The sequence below is a fragment of the Pinus tabuliformis genome, chromosome J (genome assembly GCF_031772625.1).
Source record: "Pinus tabuliformis cultivar Carrire ecotype Pingquan chromosome J, CPIR1, whole genome shotgun sequence".
Taxonomy (NCBI): Eukaryota; Viridiplantae; Streptophyta; class Pinopsida; order Pinales; family Pinaceae; genus Pinus; species Pinus tabuliformis.
Window position 1 is genome coordinate 429,246,865 of NC_142295.1, and position 12,919 is coordinate 429,259,783.

The window sequence follows — 12,919 nt, forward strand, 5'->3', positions numbered from 1 at the left end:
AGAGGTACCATTAGGCTTATTATAGGCCTCTTCTTCAAACCACAAAATAGTATCCTCATAAATTTGGATGCTTCAACACATGGATTGGTCCTCCATAAGCACAACTAGATCACATAACAGAGAAGAGAATTCATATCTTCCTTTGATCTGCTTCTAAACTAGATTTGTATTCCCATAAAAATCCTTTCTAACCACTGCAAAATGAAGGCAACTAACTATGGGCTTCTAAAACAAACGTTGGATAAATTCAGTCTCTTGAGATCCTAACCCATTCAATCTATATTTACTAAGGTCCAAAACTTTAATCTCTCACAAAATTGGTCACAAACACTTCTTCAAGACTACTCTTAGACCTTACCATGTTGGAAATTCAATTGCAAGAATGAATTTCTAATCATGATAACTACTTGTGAATATATTTAGCATTCATTTTAGCCTTTCTTTACTATTCATCAATAAATTGTCAATTTAATCATTCAAATACAAGACAATGGAGATCATAGTGCCCAAGAGACAAGAGACACGATAGATTAGGCCAGAGGCCATGGAAAATCCAACAAGGGGAAACCCAACAATCCTTTCCTTATAGAATCTTTGTCAACTAGAGAAATCAAAGTCATAGAAAAAGTGACCAGGATAGTAGCTTAGTAGACCAATCACCAAATGCCAAGTAAACCCTCCAATGTACCTAGCTAAGATACCCTTCAAACTGTCCATAAAGAGGTTTGCAATAAGGTCTATCACAGGTCTCCAAGAGGCCCTAAGATCAGCAATTGCCTCAACCACATAGCTTGAATATCATCACAAAAAGTGGGCCTCAGTCAACTTGCATACCATAGAATAAATATGCCTCAGTTAGCTCATATTCCACAAAAATTGTGCGATAGACTAGCTTGCATTCAAAAAAGTATTAGTGCCTCAGGTAGCCTGTCTAACCTCAAAAAGTTATATCTTAGAAACTCACATTCCATATAGAAATAGTACCTCATATGTCTGAACTTCACCTTCCATAGATACAATGTGAATTAGTTGACAGATGATGGAGTAGTGATGCCAATATATAGTTGTCTCCATGTCCAAAAAGGTGACTCTAAAGGTTGAGCCAACTTGTGGGGTAGGAGGGTCGACTTGGCATTTTGGTGAGACAAATGAAACGTGATAAAGTTAAAATTTACTTATTATATAAGGGTCATGAAGAACGTGCCCTTTTACATTTTCTTTTGACCAAAACAAAGCACGAATAACATACTAGAAAATAATAATATTTTTTCTTCTTTTGTTTTTATATAAAATACATATTGATACAATGACAATTATGAAGATGGAACCTAGTTACATCTCCAACAAAATGCAATTTAATAAATTAATAAAAAAATTCTTTGTTTTCAATGGCTTCCTTCTATTATCCTCTTGTAGGAATTTACAGGGTAAGTTCCTCAGACAGAACACCAAAAGGACACCGCTCACAACCAGATCGCAGATCAATACACCAGTATTTTGACGTGGTTAAAACCCTCAAAGAGGGAAACAGTCCACGGCCTGAGCCAACGCGGCCACTTCAGGCAATTTATTAATAAAAGAATGAAAATTTACATATGTTTCTCTCATGCACGGATTACCCTACAAATGACCCTCCATGCGCTTTAAATAGAAATCATGGACCAATCGGGTGTCAAGCCACGGATCAAGTGTCGGTAATACCGAGGAGAGAATGAACCGTCGGATCACTACATATCGTGACCGTCAGATTGTAAGTTACAAAATGTACAACGGTAAGGAAACACACTTTACCTAACTCTATACCTAACTCTATACTAGACCAAGTTGTACTTAACTATTTCCTATGTGTCGGAATATCCTAACATCCCCCCTTAAGAACAACTTGGGATAGGATTGAAGGATTTACAAATATGACACAATAGGAGAAGGAAGGAGGCACTAGAGCCTATCCCCCCTTAGTGACAACTTCCTGAACTCCAACCATAAATCAAAGTTTAGTGAACTTCGCCTCTGTGAGAGCCTTTATAAAGATGTCTGCAACTTGATCATTTGTAGAACAATATTGCACTTCAAGAACATGGTCATGAATGAGCTTTCTGATGAAGTGCATGTGCAGTTCAATGTGTTTGCTGCGCTGATGTTGGACTGGATCTTTGCATAGCTGAATGGCACTTTGATTATCACACAAAAGTGTAGTCGGATGCTGCTGCTGAAAGCCAAACTCTGACAGGATCTGACGAAGCCACAAGGCTTCCTTACTAGCTTCTACGGCACCACGATACTCTGCTTCTGCTGATGAAAGAGAAATGGCAGCTTGTTTCTTACAAGCCCATGTAATAGGTCCTGAACCAAGAGTGAACACATAACCGGCAGTAGACTTCCGATCATCAGGGTCACCAACCCAATCAGAATCAGTGAAACCAACCAATAGAGGAGCTGCTTCGGCACTGTAATGAATCCCAAACTGAACTGTACCTCGAACATAACGAAGTATTCTTTTAGCTGCTTTCTAATGACTTTCACGGGGGTTTTGCATGAACTGAGCAACAAGGCCAACAACAAAGGAAAGGTCAGGACGAGTATGGGTTAGATACAAAAGTTTTCCTACAAGTTGACGGTATAAGGTAGCATCAACTTCAGGAGAATTACAAGTGACTGAAAGTTTGACTCCAAACTGAAAGGGAGAAGGGGCTGGCTTACAGTCTTCCATGTGAAAATGACGTAGAATATCACAAGCATACTTGGACTGGGAAAGGGAAATACCCTCCTTGGATTGCAAGACTTGAAGACCGAGAAAATAGTGTAAGTGTCCTAAGTCTGTCATTTCAAATTTCCTTTTAAGGCTAGACTTCACATGGTTTATAAGGTTGGGATCACTACCAGTAAGGATAAGATCATCAACATAAAGAAAAAGGATGATAAGAGAGTTGCCCACTTTCTTGGTGTAGACAGTATTGTCAGCATGACACCTAGAAAAGCCAGATTCTAAAAGAAAGCTATCCATTTTGGCATACCAAGCCCGAGGAGATTGCTTGAGACAATAAAGGGATTCCTTAAGTTGACATACAAGGCTCAAGTCTGTTTGTATGAAGCCAATGGGTTGTTCCATATAGATTTCTTCATGCAAGTCCCCATGCAAGAAGGCAGATTTAACATCCATCTGATGGACTTCCCATTTGAAAGAGGCAGCAAGGGAAAGAACAAGGCGGATAGAGTTCATTTTGGCAACAGGGGAGAAGGTTTCAGTGTAGTCAATGCCTTCAACCTGTGAAAAACCTTTAGCAACAAGACAAGCTTTATGTTTATCAACTTTCCCATATGGTCCATACTTGGTTCTGTAAACCCATTTGCATCTAACAAGTTTTCGTCCCTTTGGTAGAGGAACAAGATCCCATGTATCATTTGCCAATAATGAATGATATTCTTCATTCATAGCTGCTTCCCAATCTGGATGGCCTGAAGCTTCTGCAAAGGTGTCAGGATCATAATTTACTGGAGCTTGAGCCAGTAAAGAAGAGGCTCTCTCGAACTGAGAACGTGTACGTCGCTGATCTGTAGGATCACCGGCAAGATCACCTGCTGCATCTCGAGTAGCACGAACCCATTTTGGAAGCTCAGGAGCTGAAGGAGGATCCTGAGATGGTGGGGGAGGATTGTCATCCTCACTTTCATCATCTGAAGAAGAAATGTTTTCAAAAGTAGAAGAGATAGGGAGAGGTGGCACAACCGCCGGACTAGGCTCGCAGGCCGATATATTTTCATCAAATTTTACATCTCTTCTAATGATAACATTTTTGGACTTAAATGGAATAAGTCTATAGCCTTTGACATCTTCAGAATATCCAACAAAAGTACATTTTTCACTCTTAGGTTCTAAAGCTTTATGCTTTTCATCTGGAATATGGGCCCACGCTTCACTTCCAAAAACACAAAAGTGACTTACATCTGGTTTGATTGAGCTCCATGCTTCTTCTGGAGTGATATTCTTTAAAGCCTTAGTAGGAGTGCGATTTATTATGTAATTTGCACAGTTAATTGCTTCTGCCCAAAAACTAAGACCAAGTCCTTTAGATTGTAGCATACAATTAGCCATTTCCTTTAAGGTGTGATTCTTCCTTTCAGCTACACCATTTTGTTGTGGAGTATATGGAACAATATGTTGCATTTGAATTCCATTCTCAATGCAAAAGTTGATGAATGTGTTTTTAACATATTCTCCGCCATTATCAGATCTTAGCTTAAGAATTTGATGTCCAGATTGTTTTTCAACAAAGGCCTTGAAGGCCAAAAATGTGTTAAATACTTCACTCTTGAGTTTTAAGAAGTATACCCAAGTGCGTCTGGAGAAATCATCAATGAAAGTTAAGAAATACTTGCAGCCAGAGAATGACACAATTGGAAGTGGACCACATAAATTACTATGCACAAGCTGTAAAGGGGCTGAGGCGTGCCAAGAGGCACATTTTTCAAAACTGTCCCGATGATGTTTTCCGAGTACACATCCGGAACAAACACCATCTCTGCAAGATACCATAGGAAGACCTATCACCATATTTTCTTTACATAGATGCTGAAGGGAGCGATAGTTTAAGTGACCAAATCGCTCATGCCAAAGTTTGCTCACTTCATCGTTATGAGCAACAAATACTGAGGGAAGATTTGATGACCCAAAGTTGTGAAACTTATACAACCTTGTAGAATCATCAGCAATGCCAGTAGCCAAAATCTGTTTAGGATCTCTTAAGTACTTGATTACAACATCATGAGGTGAAAATTCAACGATTTTACCTTCACCTGAATGAGTTATCTGATATACAGATAGAAGGTTGCAGGATAAGGTTGGAACACATAATACATCATTAAACTGACCATTGTCTAGATGAACAGTTCCAGTCCCTACAACATTAAGAGATCTATCATCACCAACATATATATTTTTGGTGTTACAATCATTTAAAGAAGAAAACATGGCTTTGTTTTTGGCCATGTGATAAGAAGCTCCAGAATCAATGAGCCACTCATGAAAATGAGAAGAAGAAGATACATTTAATGCATAGCCAGACCGAGATGCTTGACAACCACATGTAGAAAGTGCCATTCCTGAAGATGATGTTGAAGTTGAAGATTGCCCCAAATGGATGTTATGCTTCTTCATTGCTGCTTCCAAGGCTTCCATATTCTTAAAGCATTTTGATTCTAAGTGGCCATCTCGATTACAAAAATTGCAATGTCTATCAGTCTTCTTCCCTTTGTTTTTATTTGTCTTATCATTTTGTTGAAATGATTTTTCATTTTGGGGCTGAAATTGCTTAGGACCCTTGTTTGGTTTAGGACCATTCTTTTTAGGATATGACTTCTTAGGATTCTTTAAATTTGGTTGCTGATGGGCGGCTAACGCTTTCTTGGAAGAGTTTCCAAGATTAAGAAGACCAAGGTGTAAGAGTTTTTCTTGTTCTCTTATTAAAGAATCACAAAAAGAGTCAAAGGAAGGGGACTTGTAGTCTGTTCCTTGAGAAATGAAGGTTTCTCTTGTAGAATGGAAGGTGGAAACAAACACAGAGTAGGTTGGTCCCAACTTTGTAAGAATGGAATAGATAAGGTTACTATCTTCTTTCTTAACTTTAACACCTTCCAAAAGATATCTAAGGGTCTTGAATTTGGACAAGAAATCTTCAATGCAAGAAAAATTATTAGGGTCCAATGTAAGCAACTCATGTTCAAGTTGATGGGCTCTAATTTCATTTTTAATCCTAAAAACTTTATTGATTTGTTTCATTGCTTCATCAGGAGAATCAATTTCTGCAATATGGAATCTAAGATCTGGAGAAATAGACATCCCTATCAATCCACGTGCTTGATCTTGCCTATTTTCCCATTTAGCAGCCTTATCTTCATCCTTCGGTTTCTTTTCTTGGCCTGAGGCTATTCTGAAGAGACCTTTACTTCTAAGTAAATCCTCAATGTAAGACAACCATTGGAAGTAGTTGGTGCTATCAAGGGTAACTTGGTATTGACTTTCCATTTTAATGGAAACAGAAGATAAAGATGCTGAAAATAAGTGTTCCAATGGATAGATCTCAAAAAATTAGGCTGGTTTAAAAAAAACGGCTTTGAAAATGGCTTCTGGATGAAGAAGTTATGGCTTTTTAAAAAAAGTTGTTGAAGTTGCCGACGAAGTGCGGGAATGTGCAGAAATGAAAAAGTCCGCCCCCACAAAATGGAGACTTGAACCCAAGACCTCTACTCTCTTAAAATAGCTTTAAACCAATTGATCTATACAAAAAATTTGAGAGAGAGAGAGAGAGGGGGGGGGGGTGCTTTGGGTTGCGTGCTTGCTTTGAGAAAGCTCTTTTTCCCTACAAAACAAAAAACACAAAACCCAACACGGACATGCAAAGAAAACGAACCTTACAGCTCGAAGTTAGCTTTAGCCGAAAAACTAAATATTTTCAAAAATGAACCTTGCGGCTCAAAGTTAGCTTTGCCCGGAAACTAAATATTTTCCTCAATGTTTCTGATTTTCCGAGATCACCGTAAGGCGCAGGGAAAAGAGCATATGCATGAGAAAAATCCTTCCTTTCTGTTTCTGATTTGCCCAGATTACACAGAGTCACAGGGCAAAGAGCATACGCAAAAATGAAAGGTATAGATCTGGTAATAAAAAGGCTAAATAAACCGAAACCGAAATAAACAGAGAGAAAATAACAGTAAACTGCAAATAAACATTGTATACCTCCAGATCTTAAAAATGACGCAGCTAGGGCTACCGGAAACCTTTTCGCATGAAACGAAAGAGGTTCCTCACTGGAACAGATGCTCCCAACACAACAGAGCAGTCCTCTTGGCGCGAAAGCAGTCATAAACAGCAGATCTAGGAAACGGCAGTCGGATGCAGTTCTACCAACTTCAGATTTGGATCACCAACGGACGCGGCCCTCAAATAGCTCTGATACCATGTAGGAATTTACAGGGTAAGTTCCTCAGACAGAACACCAAAAGGACACCGCTCACAACCAGATCGCAGATCAATACACCAGTATTTTGACGTGGTTAAAACCCTCAAAGAGGGAAACAGTCCACGGCCTAAGCCAACGCGGCCACTTCAGGCAATTTATTAATAAAAGAATGAAAATTTACATATGTTTCTCTCATGCATGGATTACCCTACAAATGACCCTCCATGCGCTTTAAATAGAAATCATGGACCAATCGGGTGTCAAGCCACGGATCAAGTGTCGGTAATACCGAGGAGAGAATGAACCTTTGGATCACTACATATCGTGACCGTCAGATTGTAAGTTACAAAATGTACAACGGTAAAGAAACACACTTTACCTAACTCTATACCTAACTCTATACTAGACCAAGTTGTACTTAACTATTTCCTATGTGTCGGAATATCCTAACACCTCTTGACATTTGAGAAATTTAGAAACAATTCCATAATAGTAAAATATCCTCGCAAACCAATTCTCTCAAAATCCTACTTATAAATTGAATTGGTTACAAATTCTTAACCCAATTTTGTGTTACATTTTTGGGGCATTAAATGTACATATCTAGTTGAATAACCATTGTTATATTGTTATTTTTTGAAATACCTAAGCAATTAGCCCTCATGGGCATGATTTGGTGTAGTAGATCTCAAGATAACCTCTCAAAGATGGAGTCCTAAAACTGATTGAAACATGTTTAACAATATTTTTGGGCATGTTTTATTATATTTTGGTTTTTTAATAAATAAAAGTTTTGAATTATTAAAATAATTTTAAAATAAAAAGGGGGTCAACGTATTGTTCATGTAATATTATATGGGAGGTCAATATATAATTGATGGTGAAGAGGCAACACGAGTGAGAGAGTGGGGCCCAGGGAGATTGGCGGAGGCTGGGCCCCACCTCATAATATTTAAAATTATAAAATAAAGCTTTGCCCCCTCGTACCTAATTTTCTCAAAGGCTTTGGCATCCATATCAGCCATTTTGGCTCAATTGAATTTAACAACTTTGAATAAAGCCTGATGACCGGTGGGTGGGATGGAAATATATCAAGTGTTATTGTTGGGGAAAATGTTGTCCCAGGGTTTGTCTCTCACAAGTCTCGTCTAGTTTTCCTTTGATACATGAAGTTTGAGGGCCCTATTTTTATTTAATGGTTAATGGAAGTTTTCATGCATAAAGCACTAGTGTGGAGCACGTTGATGCCCCCTTATCATATTTTGAACAATCACAACTCTCAAACCGTATGGTGGAATCAAGCAAAGTTTTTGTCATTAGAAAGATGGCAGGGAAATGAAATCAATGAAGGCATCAAAAATTAAAACCGAAGAAAGTAAAAATCACTCAAAATAAATCAAGCAAAAAAGTTTCAAAGGCGATATTAGTAAAATTTATATAGATAGCCCCATAATTTTGGAAAACATAAGGGGAGGTGTTGAGACCTTAGCAATTGGCGACACACAAGGATGAAGAATTTAAGTCTACTTTATAAATAGTAGTGTTTAAATTCATCATAAGTTTCAAAAAATCCCTCAGACATGACACCATTACCTATGGGTCCCACATAAAATATATCAAGCAATGTAGACTCTAAAATATAAGTAATTGGAATCAACTTCGTCTAAAATCCATGAATCCAAACAATGGGAAATATACTTCTTTTTTATTTACTTTTACTATTGGAGTAGAATAGGTAGGACTAAGGATTTTTAAGATTAGTATACATCTATTGAATGAAAATTTACCTCTTTTTCCCGACATTGCTTCACTGCCCCCAAGCGCACATAACCCCGATGAAGATATATCAAAACCATAAAAGCATAGCCCTACTACCAACAAGCAACCGTGGCCCCGACAAGTTGACTTATACTTCCCACACCTTTTGGTTCTTTCAACTCTCTTGTGTGTCATCCTTTTGTTTCGCTTAATTGGATAATTGCGTCTAAAAATTGGGTGAAGAGAGTGGGGTGGTATCAGAGATGTTTTTATTTAAAGTAAATAGATTCCATACTTTTATCTTTTTACCCCATGATCCTTTGCTCAATCTACCATCATAGAGGATTCATTAAATGTGGAGGGATGAGGGAGGGATTCAAAGAAATAAAACTAAGTTAATTCTTTCCTTAAAAGAATGAATCATGACACTTGAAACAAGTTTAAGTTTTCCACCAAAACTTTTGGGTCAATGTAAGGGGAAGGAAACTTCGTAAGGATGAATTTTTGGATAAATAAACACCCACTCTAATGACAGAGTATAGATTACCCATAACCACTATTTGTTATTGCAAAGAAAAGATTCCCCCACATAGATTTTGGAATTATCATCCATAATCCAATTTAAATCTAACCACTACAAAGAGCACAAATGAAAGACTACGAAAATCATACAAAAACCTAAACTAAAGGAGGAATAATGAAAATTTAAAAGCTACCTAGGAAAGGAAGAAAACAAACTTGAAATCAAGGTAAAATATAAGCCATGAAAAACTTGAAAAACCAAACAAGACCAAATGAAAAAAGAGGTTTCAACATAAATAAGACGAATATCTAATTAATATGTTCATCCTCATTTAAGTTGAGTGATTTATCATGTCTCATAAGGTTTTAATTGATTACAAATTTTATTGAAAAGGAAATCATAAATCTAAGAAGCAATTATGAGTAAAAGATGAAATCACATCGAGATGTCGATTTCCTTATAAATATACTATGACAAAGTCAAACCTTAATGATTATTTGTTAAAGATAAGAGGTATTATAAGTTTTGCGTGAAAGGAAATATGAGTAAGAATAAAAAGGTGAATAAGGGCAAATAGACTACCCTGATGTAACTTGTTTGCAACTAAAGAATCATCATAATTGCTTTGCCTAACTTGAAAGCATGCAAAATACTTCAAATTTAAGTGAAAAGAAACTCTTGAAGACCTGTAAATACCAAAAATAGAATAGAAAATACTTAAACAGAGCTGAAACTGAAATCAAAATTAAAATGACTAGAAGATGAAAACAAACATATGAAATTTATCTTGAAGAATCTCATTATAGTTTACCTCAGGAATCTATATTTTCTCCAAATTTCATGTTTTAAAGAAGTAACATATTATCATGATCAAGATTAAAGTGCATGGAGAAGTTATATCGTAATAAAACTTCACATATACCTATGGTCATCAAATTTATTGATTCTAAGCTAAGGCAAGCATCGACCCAAGGAAAAGTGTTAACCTAGAAAGAAATGGTTCAATGTTCATAACAAGTATTTAGTGAGATATTTGGCAATAAATATAATTAAACACTTGAAATGAATTTTGAGAATCATCAGAAATTTCATATTTGTGCTTTAAATAAAAATGCTTTTAATAAAATGAAACAATAAAAATATGTCAGAGTGTGTGTTTCTTTGCATTTTAGCTATTGATATCTTCTTTGCAAATATTGATTTGATTTACGTCCCTCATATGATGCAGACCAGATAAAATCTCTTTGATTATATATCAGACCCAAAATTTACTTTAAATCTCAATTAAACAAAGTTGAAGTCCCAACTTATGTGGTAGATTTTATATATATGTAAAGGACTCAAGATTTTGTATAGTGGTCCTTTTTTAACATTGGAATGGAGCAATATATTAACCAAATTGCAAAAGAATCCCAAGTCAGCACAACATAACATTAACCAAATTACCTTAGCATCAATGCTAGAAGACTAAGATTGACTTCAAATCTGGTGAATTTTCAAAGCAAAACACATGTAGAGTAGAACAAATGTACAAAGTCATTGTTCAACTAAAGCACAACTTGTTAAAATTAAAATTATGATAAGTACCGAAATATTTCCCTAAACATGTCTGATGAATGAGTTGATTTTTTTGGCATGCTCTAAACCATTCTTTGCTAGGAAAATTTAAAGGCTCATCGCTCACTTATTTCACACCTACATTAACTAGTAAGTAAAAGAAAAACAAACGAGTTAAATTAACTACTATTCCTATCCTACTCTAATCTACAGGACAATTGGTACTAATTATAGTCATATTTCTAATGAATCCATTCATGTTCTTCTATGTCTGCAAAGATATGTACATCCAAAATTAGTAACAATAATAGAATTATTACTATATTATTAAAAGAAAATTGTTGGGTAATTTAATTGTGCTTTAAATTACTTTACATTAAATTGTCAATCCAGGATCATAAACTTGTGAAGTATATGACACAATATATGCTAGGAGTTTAGCTTTCAATTCTAAAAGAAATAAATTGCAATGAAAGAAATTTCTACTCTATAAAAACAAATAAAATGACATGAAATGAAATATTAATCTAGAAAAGCATTGAAGAATTAATCTAGGAAAACATTGAAAAATTAATCTAGGAAAGCATGTAAACTTAATCTATGAAAGCATGGAAATATCTAATCTATAAAAGTGAGTAAATTTAATCTATGAAAGCTTGTAACTTTAATCTAGAAAGCATTTGAAATCTATTTCTATGAAAGAAAGAAACTCTAATCACAAATGAGAATGTTTTAGAATTTAAATATTTTTGTATTTTTATATTTCTCAAGTGCTTGATTGCAATATGGAAAATAATGAAGTGACAATTAGAAACTTGAAAATAAAGCATCTAAAACAAATAAATAAATCAAATCCTAAGTGATCATTAAAATGTAAATTATTTCTTAATTAAAAAAATTAGAGAATTGTTAGAGAATTGTGATGGCTTCAAAACTAACTAGATTAATTTAGGTTCAAAATGAGTGATATCTTTTGTTAATTGATGGACAGTTCAATTTTATTTTTCTATTGATATTTTTTTTGGCCATAACATGAAATCTAAAAAATTACATTTGAAATATCCACGAATATCTCCAAAACTATGCATTGTTTTAAAGAAATTCTCGCATTGCAACTAAATTGGCTCATTCTGCACAAAACCCATGTTTTAGTTTTTCAAGATCTATCTTAGTTTGGCCAGAAACTGCATCAGAAGTTGGCTTCTTGAAAATTGTTGTTAATCTAAATCACCATCTTTGATCAAGTGTTGAAAGCTCACAATTGCAACATTAAACAAAGTGCTACTACTAATCTACAAAAGAAACTAATTTAAAACATAAGAAAACTAATATAAACTACATATATTATGAAAATACATTAATTATGAAAATACATTAATTATAAAACTACATCTTACAACAAAATAAGAATATAAAACTATAAAATAAATAACACAAGAACTTATCAAATGTGTTTTATTCCATCATAGTTTGGAATTATGCTCCAAGAGTTCCTCTCCGTTAGGAAAAATACTGAGAGGTGGGGCGGGGGGTGGGGTGAATCAAAATTTTAAAACTTACTTGGCCTTCTTGTTTTCTATTCAGATTTCTATACGCGACTTTGATGAAGTAAATTTGTGTATGTATGTTATTTTTATGCGGACAACTAGCGTATATCTAGTTAACTATATTTTCAATTAATTATTCATCATTTTAACTTGAACCAGTGGAAACCTAATGTGGGAAAAACCAACAGTGTTGTCGTCTTTGTCTTCTTCTTAAAAAATATTCTTTACAATATTGTACTAGTGTAGACTCAAACCAGTATGTAGGCCACCTTTCATCAAATTTTCATACTAGACCCACTACCATCATAAAATCACTGAATCAGCTACAACTGGTCAATCATTGAATCTCATTACAACCAATAAATCTAAACCATGCGAATGTATTGTAAATCATCAACCCATACATTGTTACTGAAACCAATTGTTTCCACTGCAATCCCTAATCAACAATATGTCAAATATAAATGCTAATTTTCTTAAGCATATCCACGTATATACGCACTTCCAATCAAACATACCTGCGTACATATATCAAAACATTGAATCCTCAGACTGAATCATTGCACTGTGAAAATCAA